Raw genomic sequence first — 24170 nt, 5'->3', positions numbered from 1 at the left:
CAATGGAAGACATAATTCCTGCCCTTTCCAGCCAGGGCTGGGGGAGGGGGCAGATGAGAAAGGGCACCAGAAACTCCGGAGAACCTTGGGCCCCTCCCAGGGGACAGTAGTAGCTTCCACTCCCCTTACCTGTGAGTGAGGCAGTTGGCACCTTCAGGAAAGACTCGAAAAACCAGAAAATGAGAGTGCCAAGATGAACCATCACATTGTGTTAATATTTTCACACCACTTAACTCTCATTAAAATGTACTTTGCTGAATTTAATATGTGATTTCAAATGACACAACATATTAAGTGCTTAATATACTAGAAATTATGAAACTATTATAGTCGATGCCATATGAAATAATTAGAGTGAATTAAACTTTAGCAGCCGAGTGAGGGAGAAGCTTCAACTTACACTTAAGCTGCAGCTGTAACCCCCAAATAAATGTCCAGAAATTAGACTCTTTAAGTAAAAACTGAACTTCATGTGTACTTACACCACAAGGTCTTCTGGGCTTTGGTGACATGAAACAGGGCTGCACTGGACAGGTGAGAGGCGCCGGGCCCCCTTCCAGGGAAGAGCCAGAGGGCTTTTCCTGGCTTTGCCCCAGTGGCATAACCCCAGTGGCATAGGATGTCAAGATCCATAGGTTGTCTTTATGTCAGATCAGTAGAATGCTGAGCTAAAAATAGAAACGAGCCTACCCAACTCACAGGGCTGGGCCTGTGCGAGCTGTTTAATGTGCAGTTCACTTAGTCTCACAGCACATCTCTGTTAGAAGCCGCCATTTTCTGCTGAAGAAACTCGCTCTGAAAGAGAATCATCAAGGCCTTTGGTCAGATCCGTTACGTTGGCCCACATCTCCTTCATCGGCCTGTAAACTCTTCCGACTTCTCATTGTGTGTGTTCACTAGCATATGAGAACATGCACGTATGTGTTTGGGAAGCACTGTCTGAGGTGTGTGTATATGTGATAGGCACGTGTATGTGGAAGCTAAAGAAGGATGTCCTCTATTGCTCTCCAGTTCATCTTTACAAAGATTTGATTGTATGTACAAATGTGTGTGTGCACATGTGTGCAGGCGCTCTCAGAAGCAAGCAAGAAGGCCTTGCCTCCCCTGTACGTGGATGCTGGCGATCAGACAGCAAGCCCTCTCCGCTCTGAGCTGCCTCCCGGCCAGGAGGAATATCCCTGATTTTTATCCTGTGACCAATAAGCATGGTTTCAGGACCTCTCCTGTCTTGGAGGACTTCTCTGCCTCAACCTTTCCATTTTCTTACACTTACTAATTTTTTCACTTATTTACTTGTATGCACATGTGGAGTTGAGAGGACACCGGGCAAGTGTCAGTTCTTTCCTTCCACCCTGTGGGCGTGCAGGTCATCAGACTTGGTGGCAAGCACCTTTATCCACCGGGCCATCTTGCTAGCCCTGCCTCAGCCTTTTCGAACATATGCATAGTTTACTATCACACACAGCTTTCCTGGATACATTCATTAATCTTTGCAGAATCCCTGTGGATGCATTACAATAACAGAGCAGATGTATGGATAAACAATTTGATAAAAAGAACAACTAGGAAGTGAGTATGAAGGATAAGAAAATGGGAAGTGTCTTTGCATGCGGCTTAATTGGCAGCATACGCCCTTGCCTAGCATACGCCCCCACCCACCCACCACACACGCGTGCATTCTGGCCTGTTTGGCTTTGTAAAAAGACTTACTAGCAGAAGGCAGTGTGGTGGAACAGACCTGTAATGCCAGCACCCGGGAGCATGAAGCTGGAGGATCTTGAGTTCAGGGCTACTCTGAGCATCACAGTGAGATCCTTGATCAAACTGAAGAAAAACAAGAACAAGAAGAAAAGAACAAGAACAATGAGGAGGAGGAGAAGGGCTTGGGGTGTGGCTCTGTTGGTAGAGAGCTTGCCTAGCGCACATAAAGCCCTGTGTTTCCCCCCAGTCCTGGATGTGACGGTGCAAGCCTGTAATCCCAGCGAGGCAGGATCAGAAGTTCAGCTGGGCGGTGATGGTGCATGCCTTTAGTCCAACACTCAGAGGCAAAGCAGGCTGGACCTCTGAATTTGAGGCAAGCCTGGTCTACAGAGTGAGTTCCAGGACAGCGGGGCTACACAGATAAGCCCTGTCTCGAAAAACAAACAAACAAACAAACAAATTCAGAGTCATCCTTGGATAATGAGTTTGGGGCCACTATGTAATACATACATGGAACACTTTCTTTAAAAAAAAAAAAAAAAAGGCAGATTGCTCATAAGTCAAACAAAGGCAATGAAAATCTTTCATAACTCTGCTTTTTAGCGATAACGGTTTGATATTATGGCCACATAGCATTTCAGTACCAGTCTTAGCATGTATTATGATTGTCAACCAAGAGCCTATGATGCCAGGTTGCTTTGAACCATTCCTGACATAAAGAAGGGGCTCTGGTCCCTGCCTCTTCTGTTCCTCCTGCGGCCATCAGGCCTTACTAGTTGATGAAGGTGGCTTTGCATCAAAGTTGCCTGATCTGAGAACATCAGCTGATGTTCGCCCCTTTGAAGAGAAACTTGATTGTGGGAGACAGTGTTGAGTACAACCTCTTTTTTTATGTTAATTTTATTCAATAATGATTATTTTATGAATGTGTGCATGTATGGTGGTGTGTGGGCCTATGTCACTGCACCAGGCCAGGACGACAGTCAGTTCTCTCTCTCCATCCTTCCATGGGTCCAAGGAATCAAACTCGGGCTGCCAAGCTTAAGGCACAGTAAGCACCATTACCCACGGAGCTGTCTTGCTAGCCCCTATGTAAGATATTTTAATTGATATAGTATAATAAAGTTACATATTTAGGGTCCCAACTTTTCACACAGAACAAGTTGAGCCAGCAGAAGAAATGTTTGGGGTGTACAAAAACTCCACCCTGTAGACTCGCCTCCCCTACTTTAACAGAAGACAGCTCTGTTTTATTTGTCAGTTTCCATACACTCCTTTTTTTTTTTTTTTTTTGGAGGGGTCATTGTTTGTTTGCTTTGGGTTTCTCTGTGTAGCCCTGGCTGTCCTGGTCTTACTCTGTAGACCAGGATGGCCCCAAACTCACAGAGATCCGCCTGCCCCTGCCTCCCAAGCGCTGGGAATAGAGACATGTGTCATGCCTGGCCACCGTATTCTATTTTTCATTTTTGTCTGCTGGTGTGTGATCTGTATGTGTGCTGTATGCATTTGTTACTGTAGAGGTTGACGCTGTCTTCCTCATTGCTTTCCATCTCTCCCTCCCCCTTCTCATTGAGAGACATCCCTGGCTGTCCTGGAATTCTCTGTGTAGACCAGCCAGCTCAGCACTCACAGAGATCCGCCTGCCTCTACCCCGAGTGCTGGGACTAAAGGCTCGCACCACCATGCCCATCTTCTTTATTTATTTTTAGAATTAAGTGTGTGGTGGGGGGAGGAGGGTGTTTGCATGTGTGTGAAGGTGCCCATGGAAGCCAGAGGCATCACCAAATCTCCTTGGAGCTGGAGTTACCTGATGTCCATGGGGTAACTCAGGTCTTCTGCAAGAGCAGGAAATGCTCCTCAGGGCTTAGCCATCTCTCCAGCCCCCATGTTATTGTTTTGAGACAGGGTCCCTCATTGAACCTAGAGCTCACTGATTCGGCTAGGCCGCCTGGCCAGTGAGCTTCAGGATTTACCTGTCTCCTCCTGCTTCCACCCAGCACTGGAGTTAGTATAAGGGTTAGCCATTATTTCGAGCCTTTTTTGTGGGTTCTGGGGAATCTGAACTCAGGTCCTCCTTCTTGCATAACTGTACTGACTGAGCCACCCACCAGTGTGCCATGAAACATATTTTTGATCCATGGGGCAGTTTGTTATTTCATTGTTGTTTGAGTTGTTTGGCATCATGTGTCATGATCTGATCTACTGGACAGCAGAACACAAATACATGAGTGTGGTAAGGTTAGAACTGTGTTCCACTTTCATGGAGAAAAGGCTGGAAAAGACATGCAGGTGTCCTTGATTTTTTTATTTATTTTATTTCTTCCACATTAAGACATTATGGTACTATGTACCTGTAGCTTCTTGCGACGTAAAGTGCATCCAACTTAAAAAGTTCTGGTCGTCAGGGATGGCGAGAGAGCTCAGCAGTTAAGAGTGCATCCTGCTTTCCCAGAGGACTGCTTGGCTGTTCGAGGCTGTGCACAGTGCAGTTCCAAGCGATTTAATACCCTCTTTCTTCTGGCCTCCAAGGACATTGCATGCATGAGGGTCACATACATGGGGCAGGAAAGCACTCGTACACACAGAGTAAAATTAAAAAATACTTGAAAGCTATCATTTTAATACTTTAAAAGCACAAACCTGGGGCTGGTAAGATAGGCCAGTAAGTAAGGTGCTTGCCACCACAGCCTTGACAGCCTGAATTTGGTCCCTGGCAACCCAATGGCAGAAATAATGAGAGATTCTGCCCCAAAATAAGGTAGAAGATGAGACCAAGGTCCCCCAAATCCTCTGATCTCCACCCACATACACACACGCGCGCACACACACACACACACGTTAAACAATTTTAAAAATGTCTCTTACACAGTTCAAAACAAGTTATATACCTCCGACATATAATGTCACAGAGTGGACATTCTTTTTCCTGAAAGGAAGAATCAGAGTATACAAGGACCAGAGCAAGGCCAAAATCCAGCTGACCAGATCCCAAATCCTGAAGCTCCATATTTGGCATCAGACTTGGAAAGATGGCTGTTACAGGCTTTGTCTTGCAGGCAAATTTAGATTTTTGAAAATGAATGTGTATGGCATGAACACAGAAAGAGGGCTATTGGGGGGAGGCAAGAAGGCCATCGTGAGGGGCTTGGGGAACAATAAAGTTTAACTCTTGGGGTGAATATAAGCAAAACACAATGGTAAGCAAGCATGAAAATGCCCTAAGGAAAGCCACTGTTTTACGTACTAATGGAACAGCTAAGGATGAAGTCAAGCCCGGACAAGGGGTTCCACTGGCCTAGGCTGCTGGGCTGGCCTCCCTCCTCAGCACCTCCTGCAGCTGAAGCTAGGCTGTGATGGCTGGAAGAGCTTTGGGGAGATGCTGTTGCTAGTCTGGCTCCCCAGATTTAGCCTCCTCATCCACCGTGATAGGGGTCCTCCTGATACTAAAAAAAAAAATTCTTTTTAATTTTCAGTTATGGGGGGGGGGTGTACGCGAGCTGCCCTGGGAGGCTGGAAGGGGGCCTTAAACCCCTGAAGCTGGAGTTGCAGGCAGCTGTGGCCTGCACCCTGCGGTGCTGGGAACAGAGCTCGGGTGTTCTCTTAAGAACTGAGCCATCTCTCCAGCTCCCCTGCCCCCTTGGATTTTTTAACAGTCTCCGTATGCCCTAGGCTGGCCTACCTCACTGTGTAGCGGGGATCACCTATTCCTCTTCCTTCCACCTCTCGGGGGGGTTTATGCATTGCTGGAGATCAAACCCAGGGCTTTGATAAGGTAGGCCGGGGCCTGCCAGTGGAGCCACACTCCAAAACTGGAACTCCTGAGACAGTGAGGAGTCCCTGTGAGGAGATCCGGGAAGCTGGCCAGAGATCAGATAGAGCAGAATAGGCGAATGCGGCGGGGGGGGGGGCATCCGGGAGGGCATTCCTCTTTATTCCTCTTTGAGCAACCTAGCTACGCCTCTATGCAACCCCAGCCCTGGACTCAGCATGTCAGTCTGCCTCCTGCCTCAACTTCCGGTGTCTGCAGCTAGGAGTCTCCCTTCTGCTGATAATGGCGCCCAGTGTCCTTTCTTCCTCTTCTTTAGCGTTTTTTAAAAAGTGTGTGTGAGTGTGCGCCCACTCCCTGGGGCTGGAGTGGTGAGCTGGGTTCTGGGCACTGAACTCCAGTTCATCTACTAGAGCAGTAAGTGCTCTTAACCCCTGAGCCACCTCCCCAGCGCCTCCTCTCTCTCATAAATGGCAATATCCTGTGGCTGCTTACATGCTGACAGAGGCAGCCTGAGCAGACACACTCCCACTGCTAAATTCCGGGTCCAGGAGAAAGCTGAGGGATTGACCACTTTGACTGAAAAGGCCTTCTCCACACTTCTCCTTCCTTCCTGTCGCTACGGTGCTCTCTGGTGACTCTTTGCCTGCCTCCAGCCCTCGTCCCTTTTGTTGGAAATATTCCCCATTAACGAACATTCTCCTTATTAAAGTGGCCTGAGTCACATCTTCAGCCTGGGACGTCTGTTCCTCCTGTTTCTAGAGGTCGCTGTAAACGTCAGTTGAAAGGGGAATTTGCCTGGAGTCCCAGGTTCCAGTCCTGGCCGGATCGTGTCGGATTGCCCCTCCTAGCACGTTCCAGATGTGCCGAGAGGTGGCAAACCCGGGAGGTGGGGCCCGGCGGGCAGCTGCGCCTTCCGCGTGCTGCCACCAGAGGGCGACGGCTCCGCGCAGGAGGCCCCTCGCCACTCCCGCAGGCCTGGCCGCCGGCAGGCAGCGCCCTGGAGGCGCCCCCTGCTGGTCCGCACGCCGCCTGCCCTGCTCTTCCGAGGCCCTGACTGCACCGGTGGGAACAGCCTCTGCTGCCAGCGCCAGCCCGGGACGCACGCCTCCCCTTCCCTGGATCGCCTCTTCAGCGGGGAAATAGCGGGCGGGAGCAAGCAGGACTCGGGCGCCTCGGGGCCAGCGTCCCTTAAGTGACCAGCCGGCCAAAAGATGGGGCCAGGAAACCTGAGGGAAAGGTGTTAGCCTTTGACGGCAGCGGTAGGGAACGGTGCGCCAGAACAGGAATGGAGTTTTGACAGGAACTGGGGTTTTCGAGGCCCAACTCCTTGGGCTGGAACCGTCTGGATCAGAGATGGTTTGTGGGGGGGGGGGGGACCAGCCCCTGCAGGACAAATGCTGGATATGAGTGCACGCTCTTAACGGACTCCCGCTGGGGAGCGCTTTGACCGCGGAGGAGGGTGGCACTTGCTTGAAAGTGCCTATGTGCCCAGACACATTTTAAACCGTTAAGCAGAGGCCTGACTTCAGAGCCAGCTCTAGCAATTGGATTAACGTTGCGGGAAAGGTTTCCTTTTCTCTGTGTGGTTCAAATTCCTCAACGCTAACATCTGCAGCACCAGTGAGAAACTGTTTACTTCAGCTAGCGCGCGCGCGCGCGCGCGCGCGCACACACACACACACACACACACACTCGCACAAATAAAACCTCAAATAGCAATAGCTTAAAGCCAAACAGCAAAGCTGGGTGTGGTGGTGCGGGGGCCTATAATCCCAGCACTCTGAAGGCAGAGGCAGGAGGATCTTTGAGTTCGAGGCCAGCCTGGTGGTTCATAGAGCGAGTTCCAGGACAGCCAGGGCTACACAGAGAAACAAACAAAAAAGAGCAAACTAACAAAAATCTCCCCAAGCCCAGATGAAACCATAAAGTAGCCTCTGCCAAGAACTGGGAACCAGGGCCCGGAGAGATGACACTGTCGATGAGCGAGCGCACTGGCTGCTCAGGCAGAGGACCTGGGTTGGACTCCCAGTACCCACAACCTCAGCTCCAGGGACCCAGCGTCCTCTTCTGGCCTCCTCAAGCAACTGCATGCTCGTGATTCACAGACATTCGTGCAGACAAAACACTCATCCACACACATTTAAAAAAAAAAAGTTTCAGTCAGGCAGAGGTGATCTCTGAGTTCGAGGCCAGCCTGGTCTACACAGTGGTCCAGGACAGCCAGTGCTCCAGGAGAAACTCCATCTCAAAAACAACAACAAAAATTGTTTTAATGCTTTTCAGAGAATTGGAAGCCGGGCAGTGGGGCACGCTTGTAATCCGGGCACTCAGGAGGCAGAGGCAGGCAGAGGACAGCCTGGTCTGCATGGTGAGTTACAGGACAGCCAGGGCTACAGAGAAACCCTGATTCAAAAAACAAAGACAAAATAAATGTAAGAAAGAAAGAACTGGAAACTACAGAAGAGGATAAAGAAAATATTCCCACATGGCTCCTCAACCCACAGACGGTGGTGCTGTTCTTTCTCTACAAAAGGAGGATAATGGTGTGAAGAGGACAGGAATGTCCCGAGGCTCGGGGAACGTATGTAACAGCAAGAGCAGACATTCCAGAAGTGTTAGCTATTTTTATATGGAAAGAAACCGGCCCCAGACTGTACAGATAGCGTATGTGCTGTTTCCACTTATGCAGCTTGCCAGTCAACTACTCTTCCAACATGATACTTTTACTGATTGCACGATACCTCAGTCCATTTTAGCACAATTTATTTAAGTTAGCCGCTGCTGTTAGCCTCTAGATTGTTTCCAGTTTTTGCTGTTAAAATAACAGTGAGATTATCATCTTTAAACATCTAACCTTGTCAGCATTTCTGATTCTTTCCTTAGGCAGATTTTTTTTTTTTTTTTTTTTTTTTAGAGGTAGGATTACTGGGACAAAGGGCACAAATATTTTTCAGGCTTTTGAGTCAGGTTACAGAATTGCTTCCCAGAGAGATCCTGCCAATTCCCCCTCCCACCTGCAGTGTGAGCACACAAAGGAGGGGGGGAGATCTAAGGATGCTGAGCGGCGGTAGGGGGCTTCCGAGAGCGTGAGTTAGGAGAGGGGCCTGTGGGAGAATTCCTGCAGTGTGCTGAGGCAGTTATAAGACACTGTGGGTGCTGGGAACTCAGCTTAGATCCTCTGCAAGATCAGCTCTTAACCAGCATGCGGAGGTGTTGCCGGGATCTCACATGGCACTCTGGCTGGCCTGGAACCACAGCGGAAGCCACTCTGCCTCTAGAGTGCTGGTCCCAACCCCTTGGCAAATCTCTATCTCAAAAAAAAAAAAAAAAAAAAAAAAAAAAAAAGTTAACAGTTCATTACAGCAGAAAAATTAAAGTTGTGAGGTATGAACAAAAATAACTTTCTGGGTGGGGGCCACCACAACATCGGGAACTGTCTTAACAGGGTGCCGCGAGGCTGACAACCAGTGCGGTGGGATCTTTAGGAACAGAGGGGGCGAGCAGGGCACTAAGCGCCTCATTCTGTGCCCCCTCTTGATGAGATGTGCCGTGGACCCTGCGTTCTGTGGCTGCACCCCGGGCCCTGGGCCCTCTAAGCTGCTTTTTGCTAGGGTACTTATCACAACAACAGGACTGAACTAGACACAGCTTGCTTTGGGCTTAAGAAGGAAGGCTCCATATTCTGAGGCTGCTGCAAAGAGGTCTGGTTAGCTGTGGGTTTAAAGACATGTAAAGGTGCTCAGAGGTCGGTCCCTAGGGCCTCTCCCTGGGGACCTACTCTGGAGAGATTGACATCTGTTTAGGTAGAAGACCAGGCAAGAGCCTGAGGGGATGAGGAAAGACCCTTTTACCTGATAATAAAAGCGTTGGCAGTCCATGGAGGCTGATGGCTTTCAGACTTGGAGTTTTCATTCTGCAAGGGAAATGGTGTGCTTTTGCTTCAGTATGCAAGCACCTAAGGGTATGAACGTCAGCCAGCTCTTATCAGAACATGTGATAAGCAATCAGAAATAGTAGGGATGGGACAGACAATTCATTGTGGTGACAAGGCTGTGTACTTCTGTATCAGACCACACTGGTAGGGAACCAGTATGTCCTAGCTCATATAAGTGGTTCTGCAAGGTCACTGGTTAAGTCAGTGTGTCTCATTCCAAAATCAATCATGCAAGGGATGACATTCAGATACCCCAAAAGACACAAAAACCCCAAATAGGGTATCAGTTGTGTTTTTAAAAACACATAAGCATCACTCGGGTTTATCCCAGCAACTCCATCCTGCCTCAGCACTGGAAGAGGGTGTGATCACCTCAGATGATAAGAGCCAGTAGCTGACACAGCTCACCTCCTGCTTATGATTTAAAAGCATCTTGGTGGACGAGGAAAGATGTCCTGACTCAAAGGTCATAGAGCAAAACCTTGAGGCAAATGCAATAAATAATATGTGGAATCTCCCTAAGAGCTAGAACAAAATGAAGACTCTAGCTCCGGCTGCCAGTTAACATACAGTAATAAAAGCTTTAGACAAACGTGTGAGAGAGAAAAAAAAATGATGAGCTAGAGGAGGAGGGGTATATCGTAATGGAAAGGTAACTTTTTTTTTTCTGACAGCTAGTATTTTATTCAGATAGAAGTCTCATTACACATGGTCCACAAATGGTCAAATAAGAACTCAAATAAAATCAGATGTTTTTTTTTTTTTAAGATGTATTTATTATGTACACAATGTTCTGCCTTCATGTACACCTGTACTCCAGCAGAGGGCACCAGATCTCACTATAGATGGTAGTGGGCCACCACTTGGGTGCTGGGACTTGAACTCCGGACCTCTGAAAGAGCAGCCAGTGCTCTTAACCTGTGACCCAGCTCTCCAGCCCTAATATCAGCTGTTAAAGATTGGTCTTTAAACATCATAGCCAACGATGCCTCATTTGCCTGTGATCTCTCTGATATAAAACCACATCCTCACCTCAGTGGCCACCAAATCACTCAGCACAGCTTCCTTAATTGTAAGCTGTCTGAAGCTACCAGTTTTAGCACTTTGAATTATTTTTTTTCACGCTCTGAGTAGCTGTAGGGATTTCAGCAGGGTTGGGGGAACCAGCTCAGCCTTGGCATGTTGCCAAATGTGGCCAATCCAGGCTTGGAGGAAACCATGGCAGTGGTCACCAGCCCTGGAGTCTTCTCCACGAAGCTGCAAACTGGCTTGGTCTTTGGTGGAAGGTCCCGGAAGACCTTTTCAAAGATTTATGTTATGTGTATGAATGTTTGGCCTGCAAGCACGTCTGTGCACATCGCGTGTGCCTGGTACCGGAAGTCAGAACCAGAGTTACTGAGGGTTGTGAGTCACTCTGGGGGTGCTGAGAGTTGAGTCCAGGTCCTCCGCAAGAGCAGCCAGTGCTCCTATCTGCTGAGCCACCTCTCCAGCTCAAAAACCAAACCAAACCAAACCCCTTAAAACAAAAAACCAATAACCCCAGCCACTTAGTTGTGTGCACGCATGCACCACGGCATATGTACGGAGGTCAGAGGGCAACTCCTGGGAGACCAGACAGTAGGAATTCCAAAACTGAAGACATAAACAATCAAGCCAATAACCACAAAAACAAGTTCCCCAACCAAATTAAACAATAGATTCGACTGCTGAAGAACTGCGAGCACATGCACATGTGAGACGGCAGCGACAGGAAGGGGAAGAGACCACCTGAGGGCCCGAAGGAGAGCCCAGCGGGCACCCGAGAAAGGGTAAGGAAAGAACTGGCTCCTCAGGGCCCCACAGCTGCGCCTTTGGCGTGCGTGGACGAGCACATATGTGTATACACACTTGTATGTGCACACACATGCACTAATAAGTAAATACACTTTAAAAAGAAGCTATTTCCCGGTGCAGTGGCAGCCCCTGCAATCCCAGCACTCGGGGAGGCAGAGGCAGGCGGAGCACTGTGAGTTCAGGGCCAGCCTGGTCTGCCAAGTGAGACCAGGACAGCCAAGGCTACACAGAGAAACCCTGTCTCAGAAAACAAAAACAATATATATGTATATATTTGAAGAAATAGTTATTGAGAATATGCCCTAAATTAATGTCAGGCACAAACATATAGGTCTCGGAAACTCAAAACACAGTACACACCTTTAACTTCAGCGCTCAGGAAGCAGAGGCAGGCAAATCTCTGTGAGGTCAGGCCAGCCTGGTCTACAGAGTGAGTTCCAGGACAGCCAGGGTCACAAAAAGTCCCTGTCTCAAAATAAAACAATATTGTATTGTATTGTATTGTATTGTGTTGTATTGTATCCTGTAAGCAGGATAAAAATAGCAAATAAATAGCTAAATCAGGGCTTCTCACCTTTCCTAATGCTGCGACCCTTTAATAGAGTTCACGTTATGGTGACCTCCAACCATAAAATTATCTTCATTGCTACTTCAGAACTGTAATTTTACTACTGTTACGAATCAAAATATAAATATCTGTGTTTGCCCATGGCCTTAGGCAACCTCTGTGGAAGAGTCACTTGACTCCCCCAAAGAGGTGGCGACCCACAGGCTGAGAACTGATGAAACGAGCACACAAACAAAATCAATCTGTGCCCGGACATTTATAGTCAAACTCTAGAAAATCATAGTGAGAAAAAAATTGAGGGCTAACGGCATGGTGTGAGTGATGTTCCCGCTAGCCTCAGGCATTTCAATGAGTGCTGGGTCCCCAGCTGGTGGCGCTGTTTGGCGGGTCTTAAGAGCTGTGGCCTTGGAGGAGGTTGTCACTGGAGGCAGGGGTCGCTCTGGCTCTGTTTTTTGCTTGCGGTTGGGATGTGAGCCCTGGTTTCTGCTCCAGCCCCCATGCCTGCTGCCCCTACTTCACCACCATAGACTTCTTGGTCATGGTGGTTTCTCACAGCAGCAGAGGGAAGTACTAGGAAATAACAATAAGTATGGTAAGCATTAGTTCAACTCTTAACAATAATGTGAAATGGCAGGCAGTCTAAGTGAAAGTAAGACAAAAACAAGACTCATGTAAATGTCTCTAAGACGCTCACTTTTAAATATGGACTAGGTGCAGAGAAATAGAGACCAGATGTTCCAATACCTGTCACAGGAAGTGGGAGCTGGCTGTACTAATGCCAGACAGAAAGGTTTCAGGGCGAGAAAGGGTACAAGGGACATCATAGGATGACAAAAGGCTGAGCCCTTCTGGGAGACACAAACATATTCAATGTGTATGTCACAGAAATACAGTGTCAACATACAGAACATAGAGGAGGCAAAAGCTGAAAGAGCTGCAAAGAGCTGCAAAGGCCCCAGTATCACCGCTGGAGACGGCAGCTTCCCTCTACCAGATCAGATCCAGCAGAGGCTGGAGGGATGGCTCAGTAGTTAAGAGCATAGGCTCCTTCCAGGACCTGAGTCCTGTTCCCGGCACCCACGTGGCTGTCTGTAACTCCAGTTCAGGGAGATCAGCACCTCCTACTGGCCCCTGAGGGCACCAGACCTGCAGGTGATGCACAGACATATATTCAGGCAAACACGAATACCCATGATTTTTTTTTTTTTTTAATTAGAAAAAAAGAACACAACAGCTCCAGCAGGCAGCAAATCATTAGTAAGGACACTGCTGAACTCAACAACTCCGTTAATCAAGCAGACATCTCTAGACAGCTCTATCCAACAACCATGTAATAGACATTTTGCTTAAGCGAAATGGACTATTCATCCAAAGAGACTACAGTCGGAGCTATAAAACACATCGAACAAATTTCAAAGAATTCAAATCATAGTGTCTGCTTTCTGAACATGATGGAGCTAACAGAAAGAGAGCCAGGAAAGTCATACATACTTGAAGTTAAACAGCAGATTTTGAAATAAAGCCTGAATTAAAAGAAGAAATCTCAAGTGTAATTAGAAAATATTTGCAAGGAAGTGAAAATGAAAACCAAACTTACGAAGATTTGTGAGCTGCTCCAGGAGCTGTGATTAGGCAGAGATTTACAACATTGAGTACATGCATTTGGAAAAAAGGCTTAAATCAATAATTCAAGCTTTTCTCCTAAGAAGCCAGGCCAAAAAAAAAAGTAGGAAGGAACAAAGAAAAAAAACAGCAAGCCAAATGCAAAATAAGGGAGCCTGGGAGATGACCCACTGGTAAAGGAGCTCGCCTAAAGCTGGGTGGTCTGAATCCAATTCCTAGGACCCGTATCATCAAGGTGGGAGAGCGCAGACGTCACGCCATTGTGTTCTGACCTCCACATGCAAATTCATGCTCAACCACACACATCATATAAATAAACAGATAGCAAACAAACAAATGTGATTTTTAAAAAATCATCTAAGGGTAAAATGAAGAAATAATGCAAACAAACACCCCAGGTTCCAGAGTCATTTGTAATCACCATGACTTTCTGTAGCACAGCCATTGGGGGAGGAGTGGTTAGCCACTAGCTGGGGGAAGAGAAATGAACTGTGGGTGGCAACAGACCAGGGGAGCTCACAAAACCGCCCTGGCTTTGAGCTCACCCCTCCTGGGTGTGACAAAACACGATGACAAAAGCAACTTAGATAGGAAGGATTTGTTTTGGCTCACGGTCAAGGTAGGGAGTCGTGATGGAGTAGCGAGAGGCAGCTGGTCACAGGGCAGCCACAGTCAGGAAGCAGAGAGAGGAATGTCGGCACCCGGCTCTTCCTCCTTTGTGTTCAGTCCAGTAGGACTGCAGCCACTTTAAGGCGTGTCTCTCCATCTCAGCTAACCCAAGCTAGACAACCTCTCCAAGGCACTCCTGCTCGCCCACTCGCCCACTCGAAGGCACGCCCAAGGCTTGTCTCCCAGGCGACTCTGGGTCCTGTCAAGTGGACAGTAAATGTGAACCATCACAGGATCTTAATGAACCTGGATTTTTCAACAAGACAGTGAATTCATTTTCAACTAAAAGTATTTTAGGCAGTGAACTAGTAGTGCACACGCAGCTTAGAAGGCACAACACCTGAGTCTAGCTAAAGCTCCCCTCCGCTCAAGTGAGCCAAAACAAGCCCCCACCCCACTTGTTTTAATGTGTAGCCAATACCATTCATTCTTAACACGTAATAGTTGAAATTCAGCTTTTGATCAGCAATCAGCTTTGTTCTGGCCAGCTCATAAGACTTCAGGAGAACACGTTTCTTATACCCTTGAATTGATAGAACAGTGTTGCCTGAGTTATTTCTGTATTGCCTTGACAAAGCACCAGGACCAAGGCAACCTAAAAGAAAGCTTTCAGTTTGGAGCTCATGGTTCCAGAGAATTAAAGTCCATGACTACCATGGTGGGAAGCATGCCAGCAGACAGACAGGAAGGCGTGGTGCTGGAACAGACGTTGGGAGCTCACATCTGGTTTACAAGCATAAGGTAGAAAGAGAGCTAACTGGGAAGAGAATGGAATTCTTAAAACCCAAAGCTCACCCCGGTGACACACCTCCTCCATCAAGGCCACACCTCCTCATCCTTCCCAAATAGTTCCACCAGCCTATGGAGACCACATTCTTATCCAAACCACCACTGGTGGGGGTTTTTGTTTGTTTTTACTACTCCCATTATATATGTTGTTTGGGGTTGCAGAGACAGCTCATCATTGAAGGGTGCTTGCTTCTCTTCCAGAAAACCAGAGTGCTTTCCCAGCTCACACTCTGGGCAACTCATAGCCAACTGTTGCTCCAGCTGCAGAGAATCTGGCGCCCTCTTCTGGCCCCCACACCAGCACCTGCTTGTACATACTCAAACACCTATAAACAAATAACAAAGTAAATGATTATTTTTTTTAAAATACTTTATGTGCACGGGTGTGCTGTCTGCACGTATGTCTGTGTGCCACGCACACGCCTAGTGCCCACAGGACAGAAGGCAGCACTGAATCCCGAGAACTGGAGTTACAGTTGCTAGCTGCCACATCGGTTCTGGGAATCAAATCCGGATCCTTCACAAGAGCAGCAAGTGCTCTTAACTGCTGAACCACAAGAAAATAAATCTTTTTTAAAAAAAGTTATTTCAACACCTTTCCTTGGTTGGATATATAAATTCGAACAATTTAACATTAAAGAATGTAAGAGAGGGGACAGAGTGATGGTTCAGAGCTTAAGAGCACTGACTGCTCTTCCAGAGGTCCTGAGTTCAATTCCCAAAAACCACATGGTATCTCACAACCATCTATAATGAGATCTGGTGCCCTCTTCTGGCGTGCTGGCACACATGCAGCCAGAACATTGTATACATAATAAATAAATAAACTTAAAAAAAAAAAAGAATAAAGGAGACAGGGAGGCATGGTGGCACACGCCTATAATCCCAGCACTCTTGGGGGCAGAGGTAGGTGGATCTCTGTGAGCTCAAGGCCAGCCTGGTCTACAAAGCAAGTCCAGGACAGCCAAGACTACACAGAGAAACCTTGTCTCAGAAATCAATCAATCAATAAAGGAGACTATAACTGCAAACTAAGTCCTTTGTCCATCCCCATCTTCAAAACATTCATGACTTCTTCCAGAAAGCAGCTGTGGCTACAGTTTCCTGTGTATTCCTGTGGGACTGTGCTACGCTGTACACACGTGTGTGCGCACACACACACACACACACACTCACACTCACACTCACACTCAAAAGGTGGCAAATTCTCCTGGCTTACCCAGGTAGCACCTCCCTGCTGAGAGGTCTGGAGGTGGACACAGGGTGAGAGCAGCTACAGCCATGACATGCTTTATGCTGTGGCTCTTGCTCACCCCTACGTCACAGGTGGCCTCTGCAGTCATCCTCACACTGGATGTTCAGAAATGAAAATGCAGAAGGCAAAGGGCAAGAGCAGCTAAGCTCAGACACAAGGGCTCCCAGGTGTCTCCCGCTGTCTGCCATTTACATCCTCTGACCCCACGGCGTCATGTGAGAGGCGCGTGGGAAGCAGAATGTTTCATCTGGGCCCCTTGCTGCCCCGAACGTCTTTTCTAGTAAAGAGTGACAGCACGACTGTGCGCTGCCGCTGCCCATCTTCACAGTGCACGCCTCCAACGCCAGATGCGTTTATGTCCTTTCACATTTAGCCAAATAAGAAAATGTCTCACGTTTTGTACAGATTTTCTTTTTTTTTTTTTTTTTTTTTTTTATTCCCCAGACAGGGTTTCTCTGTGAGTCCTGGCTGTCCTGGACTCACTCTGTAGATCAGGCTGGCCTCAAACATGCAGATCTGCTTGCTTCTGCCGTCCAAGTGCCCAGCTTGCTTCTAATCTTCTAAAAGCACATTCTTTTAGCTGGACATAAAGCCACCCAGAATAAAAGTGCATTTCCAAGCATGCTTTCAGTTAGGTATGTGGCCTGTGGCTGAGCTCCGGCCTCTGGCTGGAGAGGAAAGGTGATAAGCCTGCCTCTGTAAAGCACTGAGCCCTCCCTCCCCATGCTTGTCTCCTTCCTTTATTTGTTTAAAACCAAATAGATTCAGAGTCTCCGTATAGGGCAGGCTACATCAATGGGACTCAGTATGTGAGCCACGTGGTTTGTGAACTCAATAGCTTTTTCTCCTTAAATGAAACACAGCATCTCAGCTTTGATGATGCTCTTTCCACAAGTGACACTGTTGGCCTTTGCTTTGTAGTTAGGAGGAGTTGACAATCTCTTCTCACTTCCATGAGCATGAGCACACACACAAATACGCACACGGGGGAGACTGAGAGGAAGGAAGTGAGAGAGGGGGAAAGGGAGAAGGATAAAAGTAAATCTTTTTTTTTTTTTAAGGGGGTTTTGGAAAAATCTAAGTGGCCCAAGTAAGCATAAAAACTCATCAAACATCCTTCACTGGATATGTGTCTTCTTTTTTGTCCCCGTGCAGGACCAGTTTATGAAAACAGCAGCAGCCTTCACACTTCCAGGAAGAAGGTGGAGAGTCACTCATGGCTTCCCAGTCCTGTGATGGAAGCATGGTCGGGGGACCAGTGGGCGCATGCACAAGTGCCCTTTGGAGGCAGACCTCCCTTGTTTAAAATTTAGGGCAGCTGAGCTGCAGCTTCCTCTGCCCTCTGCATGCAGACTCTGTGTGTGTGTGTGTGTGTGCGTGCGTGTGTGCGTGCATATGCGTGTGCATGTGTGTGTGTGTGTGCGTGCGTGCTGGAGAGCAGGAGCTCTACAGGCCCAGTCCAGAAGGTGGATGAGCCCAGGAAAGAGACTCCGCAGCTGCTGTGACATGTCATCTGCTACTCATTACACCCTCACAGCTTGAAAGCTCCTCAGATGACCAGACAAAGTTGGCTTCTACATCACTGATGGCTAGCCTGCACCATCAGTCCCTGGAGGAGGCCATGTCCCTAAGAAATACAATGAAAGGAGACAGTCAGAGCTGGGGGATGTAGCCGGGTGGGAAAGCATGCTTGCCTAAAACGTGCAAGGCTTGTTTTAGATTGACTGTGTAGCCCAGGCTAGACTCCTACATTGTCTCTTCCTGCCTCTGCATCCTGAGGGCTGAGATTACAGGCATGTACCACCACACCCAGCCGGCAAAGTCTGAATAAGTACATTTTTCTGAATATTCATTTGAAGGGCGCCCAGAAACCAGCAGTAGGAAGGCAGTGCTTGCAGTTTAAGAGCTGGAAACCCTCCCGCTGGCTGCCTGGGTTGGTATCTGGATGGCCACTTGGGAGCTGTGCCATTCCGCAAGTGAGTTACCTGTCTTTAGCTTCTCTTTCCTCGGCACTAAAGTTAGTGAAAACGATAGCACACAATTTATTACTGGGAGGAGGCCGGGCCAGCCTTTCCGTGACCAGAGCATCTGCGATGTTCAAAGGGTGTGGGCAGCCAGGGAGAATTATCCAACTAATAGTATAATTACCTTATTATGTTAGCAGCACCTACTTCAAAGGGGTATTGGGAGGAAGGTTCGTGCCGAGGACGTTAAGGCAGAGGCCGGTAGTGCGTGCAATCAGCATTATTCAGGTCTCTGTTTTGAAGCAGAGGAAATCAAGCCCCTGGTGCCCAGCATAAACTAGTGGGTGGCAGGGCTGGCCCTGGAGTCCAGGCGGGTTCAGTATCCTCCAGCTGCCCAGCTGGGATGCAGACAACCCCCGCCCCCGCCAGAAGCACCCTGGGAACGGAAAGCTGGACGCCCTCCAAGCCCCAGGGCGCCCTGGAGCCGGGTCCTGCTGCCCCTCCCCCACTCGGGAACAAAGTGCACTTCTGCAGTGGGGGAACATTCCAACAAAGCGAAAGCATTGCGGTGATAGCCGGGGGCTGCTTTCCGCGGAGGGGCGCGAGAACACCGTGGGCCTCGGCTTTGGGGACCGCCCGAGCCAGCGTGCACAGCGGAATCCTCCGCCGGGTCAGCGATGCTTGGCCAGGGCAGGCGCCCCGCCAAGCGTACAGCCCCAAAGCCGCCCCTAGCCCTTCCTGTTCTGGAAAATAAGGACAAGGAGAGGCTGCGGAGCGAGCTCCTGTGATCCCACTGAAGGCAACGACCACTCATTTTTGTTGTACCCCGCAGTAGTTTGCCCAGTACCTGCACACGTGGCCACACGCTCGCACGCTGCATCCATGGGACGCCTCCATTGCGCAGTTGGCCTTTAATCCGCTTTTCAGAGCAGTTTTAGGTTAACAGAAACTTGTAGGATTCTCCTAAGGGTCTCTTTCCCAGCATCCCCAGCTCCCCTGGTTTGGCCTTTGGCGTTTCTAGCCCTGAACAGCAGAATCCCTGCATTTCTACTCACTACTCACTTTAAGGGCCGGTCAGTCCTGGAAAGACACTGGCTTTTGGCAAACGCAATGTCTGCAGCCATCACTGCAGACTCCTCTCTGCGTTCAGCCTGTGCTGGTTAGTGTTAGCGGTCAACTTGATGAACTCTGGAATTACCTCTGGGCATGCCTGTGGGGAATATCGCGGCTTCTCTAAGAACCCACTCACCCACCATGGGCAGAGCCACGCAGAGGACTGGGATCTTAGACCCTGTAAGTGAGGAGAGGGAACCGGGCAGCAGATGAGGCCATCTTTCTCTACTCCCTTTTCGCGGACGTGATGTGAACCTGTCTCCAGTATCTTGACTTCTCCACCTTGACCTGTGAGGGAAAACACACCCATGCCCTCTCACCTTGCTTCTGTTAGGGAGAAAAGTAACTAAGACACAGCGCCACAGCACCCTGTGGTTTTTTTTGTTTGGGTTTGTTTTTTCTTATTTGTTTAAGTTTTCATCTCTATGTGTCGTCCCCCCCCCCCCCAGAATGCCATATGTGACTTTTTCAGAGTGGCTCCCTTCACTAAGCAGTATGTTTTTAAGTTTCTTTCATGTATCTTTGTAGTCGAGAGCTCTTTATTGTTTATTACTGAATAATTTATTTCATATTATTGTTGTGCCACAGTTTACTAACACACTTTTTGAATTGTCTATAACTTTTGATAATTATGATATTTTTGTTAATTTATTTACTTTTTTAAACTAAAATTATGTGCTGTCTAGCTTTTATGTCAGCTTGACACAGACTAGAGTTATTTTGGAAGAAGGAACCTCGCTGGAGAAAATACCCCCAGCAGACTGACTGGCGGACCAGCCTATACTACACTTTCTTGATTAATGGTTGATGAGTGGACCCGGCCATCGTGGTGGTGCCTCCCCTGGGCTGATGATCCTGGGCGTCATAAGAAAGAAGGCTGGCAAGGCCTGAGGGGCAAGCCAGTGACCAGTGGCCTCCACATCAGCTCCGCCTCCCTGTTCTGGCGCTGTTTTGTGTTCCTGCCTCAACTTCTTTGTGATGGACTGATTCGGAACTGTAAGCTGAAACATTTTTTTCCCCTCCGTTTTGGACATGGTGTCTGTCACAGCAACAGGAAGCCTAAGAAAATGTAGCTGATTAAGTAAGTCCCAGGAGGGAAAGGTGTGGCTATGACATTGCCGAAGGTGTGGAGGTCAGAGAAAACCTGCGGGAGCACTTTTGCCCTCTACCATGTAGGACCTGGGGATAGAACAGAGGTTGTTAGGCTTAGTGGCAAGCACCTTTGCCTGTTCAATCATCTTGCTGTCCACTTTTTAAAATCATTAGTGAAACATTTTGTTGTTTTGAGACAAGGTCTCATAAGGCTCAGGCTGGCCTTGAACTCACTATTTAGTCAAGGATGACTTTGAACTTCTGATCTCCTGCCTCCACCACCCAAGGACTAGAGTTTGCCACCGTGCCTGGTTTATGTGGTGCTGGGTGTTTGGTTGGGATGCCCTGCTCCACCCTTCGTAAACTGAGAAACCCTGCCTGCCTTCACTCAACCCCGCCCCACTGAGGAAAGCTCTGAATAAAGGAATGGCGCTGAAAGCTCAGTTCCAAATTTCTGGCAGCCTATACAATTCACTGTTCTGATATGACCAGCACACCTTGGTACCCACCCAGGTACTCAGCTATCGACCGTACTTGGGTACAGACCCAGCTCCTAGCTTACATGTCACCACCCCTCACCCAAGATCTACAAACCCCCTTGCCTTGGTCAGGCACAAGACTTCCTCAGCCCCTTCTCTTGGAGCCTGTCTGAGAGTGGCACCCAATAAACCTGCCTTTATCCGCTTTTAATTTGGACTGATCTGGCCTATGTTTGGCCACCCAGAGAGAGAAAATACCCACTGCTGGACACTGAGACACAGCCCATGTATGCTAGGAAAGCCTTCTACCAACAGGGTCCTACGTGGAATGAAACGTCTACACGCGTGCATGCAGGTTTATGTGAACGCTTTCTAGCTTGTTTAAGTCATGCTATGAATGGCTTGCAGCAGTCTAGAGATCTGTGTCATCATGTTAGCTACTTCATGAGCTACTGTTATGGTTTCTTTAACGTCAAACACTTAAACAGCCTTTATTGCCAACACTTGGTGGTTTGAGTGAGAACGGACCCACAGGCTCAAATATGAATGCCCAGAGACGGTGGAACGGGTTAGAAAGGATTGGGAGGTGTGGCTTTGGGCTGGAAATGGCTGCTCTTCCTGAGGACTTGAGTTTAATTCCCAGCACCCACGTCAGGTGGTTTACAACTGCCTATAACCCCAACTCCTGGGGGAATCTCACACCTCTGACCTCTGTGGTCATTCATGTGCACAATAGGTCCCCATGCACATATACATAATTAAAATAATAAAAGAAAATCTTAAAAATAAAAAAGGAGGTGTGGCCTTGTTGGAGGAGGTGGAGGTGTGTTTTGAGTTTTCAGGAACTTTTGCCAGGTCCAGTTGGGGGTCTTTGTGCCTCAGGCTTTAAGTCAGAGGTAAGCTCTCAGCTACTTCTAACCCCATGTCTCCCTGCCTGCCTGCCTGCCTGCCTGCTTGCCTCCTGCTGTGCTCCATGTGGTCCCGGACTAACTTCTGAGGCTGTGAGCAAGCCCCAATTAAATGCTTTCTTTTTTAAGTTGCCTTGGTCATGATGTCTCTTTACACAATAGAACAGTAACTAAGACACTTAGGCTGCTGTGTCACTTATTCCTACCTGAACCTGCACCAGTTTGGTCTGCGCGTGATGATCTCCTCTATGCGCTAAGGCCTTTGAATGCCTACTACGTGTTCTGGAGCAGGCTCTGTGGAACGTTACCGATGACTAAGTGTGAGCTGATATGAAGTGTGTGTCAGCTTGTTCTTCCTGTGGCTTCCAGCGTTAGGCTGTGTGGACCTCAGGAGCACCAGAGGACTACAGTTCAAGCACAGGGTCTGGTTCTGAGTACCACACCGTACAAGTATCCCCAGTTCAAAACACAAAGCAAGGCGGTCTCAGTAAATGAGAAGTCAGCAGACCCAGTGATGCACGCGGCTCAGCAAACCAGGGAAAGCCATGTTAAAATTCATCCATGAAGTTTTTGTGCGTCTGGCACAGCCTTAAGCACTGGACAAATAGACACACAGAGCAAGTTAATGAATATCATATGACCCAACCAGAAAATAGACACAGTGAGAGAATGCTTGTGGGAGGCCGTGGACCAGGCTGCAGAGGAAACACAGCGTGGTTGTGTTGGATGGGTGGCATTCCGGGATAGGCAGGGTGGGGAGCCACCACCCTAGTCAGGCTAGCCTTGAAGGAGGTGACTCTGAAGCTTTGAAATTTTGGCATGAGGACCAGCCATGGTAGGAGCTATGCAAAATACGCTAGTAGCTAGAACGAGCAAAAGCTTGTAAGAACGGGATCTTGCTGTATTCCAAACGCTTGTTGGAGGACCCTGCTGTTGGAGGTTACAGTCTTCCCTCTCCAGATAGCCTTTCTGAGCTCAGCGCTAGGTGGAGGACTCCCTCTTCCCAGCAGGGCCTCCCACTCTCTGCCTGACCTCAACTGGAGAGTGTCTTTAGGCATACATGCCTCTGACCATACCTGATATACAGCCTTTGGCAGTTTCCTGCTAGCTCCCCCTCCCTACACCTATAGGATAGTTAGGTACTGAGTACCGGCTCAGGCAATAAGACCTCGCTGTTTAATGCAAATGGAGTGCACCGTGAGCACCGGAGTACCTCCTGGCTGCCTCTCTTCTTACACATTCCCCTCACCCCTGGAATAAAGCTCATCTGGCTCCCTGCAGCTGGTCCAGGATGGTATTCAGTTGTGCTCATGGATTTCGGAGCCCTGCTCCCTGCCTCTGCTACGCCTGCCCTTGTGGGCTAGTGGCTAACAGTTCCCAGGAAAGAAGAGACCCGCAAATGCTATTGGAAGCTAGTGTGGGAGGCCATTGCAGTAAGGGATGGTGGCACATGCCTGTAATCACAATGCTTGGGAGGCAGAGGCCAGGGGAGAGCCACAAATTCCAGGCCAGGGCTGCATAGTGATATCCTGTTTCAAAACAGCAACAAAACAATAATAAATAAAACAAAAGGGACAAAGTTACAAAGTAGATACATCTTGTTTCCCTGAACTGTCTGATTTCAAAGAACTTTCTCTGGAAGGGGTTGAGAAGCTGGGAAGCAAGGTCAAGGGCACCTGCTCTGGGTGCACCTGCTCTGGGTCAGTCCGGGTGAAGGTAGTCTATATAATAGCATATATAACATATGGTATTCAGTTCTTCCACAACTTTTGTTACAGATGAGGAGACCAAGGCTTGGGTTTAACTCAAGTGCAAAGGGAAAGCCACTGGAGGGTTTTATGAGAGGAAATTGTGATGGCTCATTTTCGTAGTTAAGTTACCAGAATCTAGAATCACCTAGGAGACATTCTCAGTGAGGAATTACCTAGGTCTACTGACCTAGGGGAATAGTCTAAAATGGTGCTGATTGACATGGGAAGACCCAGGCCACTCTTGGTGCTCTCTCTGCTCTTGACTGGATGAGAAGCTGCCTCAAGCCTCTGCCCCCACTTCCCACAGTGAAGGCCTATGACTTGGAACTGAAAGCCAAACGAATTCCTTTCTCCCTCCCACATGTTGTTCTTTGTCAAGGTATTTGTCACAGCCACAAAGTAAACCAGGACGGAGTACACAGCTGGACCGAAAAAATATCCTGCTGGGGCTGGGGGTTGCCAAGCACGAACCTGACCCTGGATTTTATCCCAGCACTAAAAGCAAGAGAGGAAGAATGAAGATTTGGCTGGAATGATGGCAGTGGACACAGAGATTGCTGGGTGGCCTTGAATTTTATATAAAAAATGATGCTGGGAAGACCCACTGATGGATGCCAGGGTTCAGAGAGGAAGGGAGTGGATACATGTCCCTTTTACTTATTTGGGAGGGGGGGTGTACTGGAGTTCCAAGCCAGGGCCGCACATACGCTAGGCAAGTGACC

At 48.4% G+C, this 24170-nt stretch overlaps 1 pseudogene; it reads right to left on the bottom strand.

Annotated features, from left to right (window-relative positions):
• Positions 1–10370: 10370 nt before the first annotated feature.
• LOC129668646 (ATP synthase subunit g, mitochondrial-like) lies at positions 10371–16229 on the bottom strand (annotated as a pseudogene).
• Positions 16230–24170: the final 7941 nt, after the last annotated feature.

The sequence above is a fragment of the Psammomys obesus genome, unplaced genomic scaffold (assembly GCF_907164565.1).
Source record: "Psammomys obesus unplaced genomic scaffold, mPsaObe1.curated_primary_1811, whole genome shotgun sequence".
Taxonomy (NCBI): domain Eukaryota; kingdom Metazoa; phylum Chordata; class Mammalia; order Rodentia; family Muridae; genus Psammomys; species Psammomys obesus.
The sequence above is the reverse complement of the archived record's forward strand: the minus strand, read 5'-3'. Positions and strand labels throughout refer to the sequence as shown.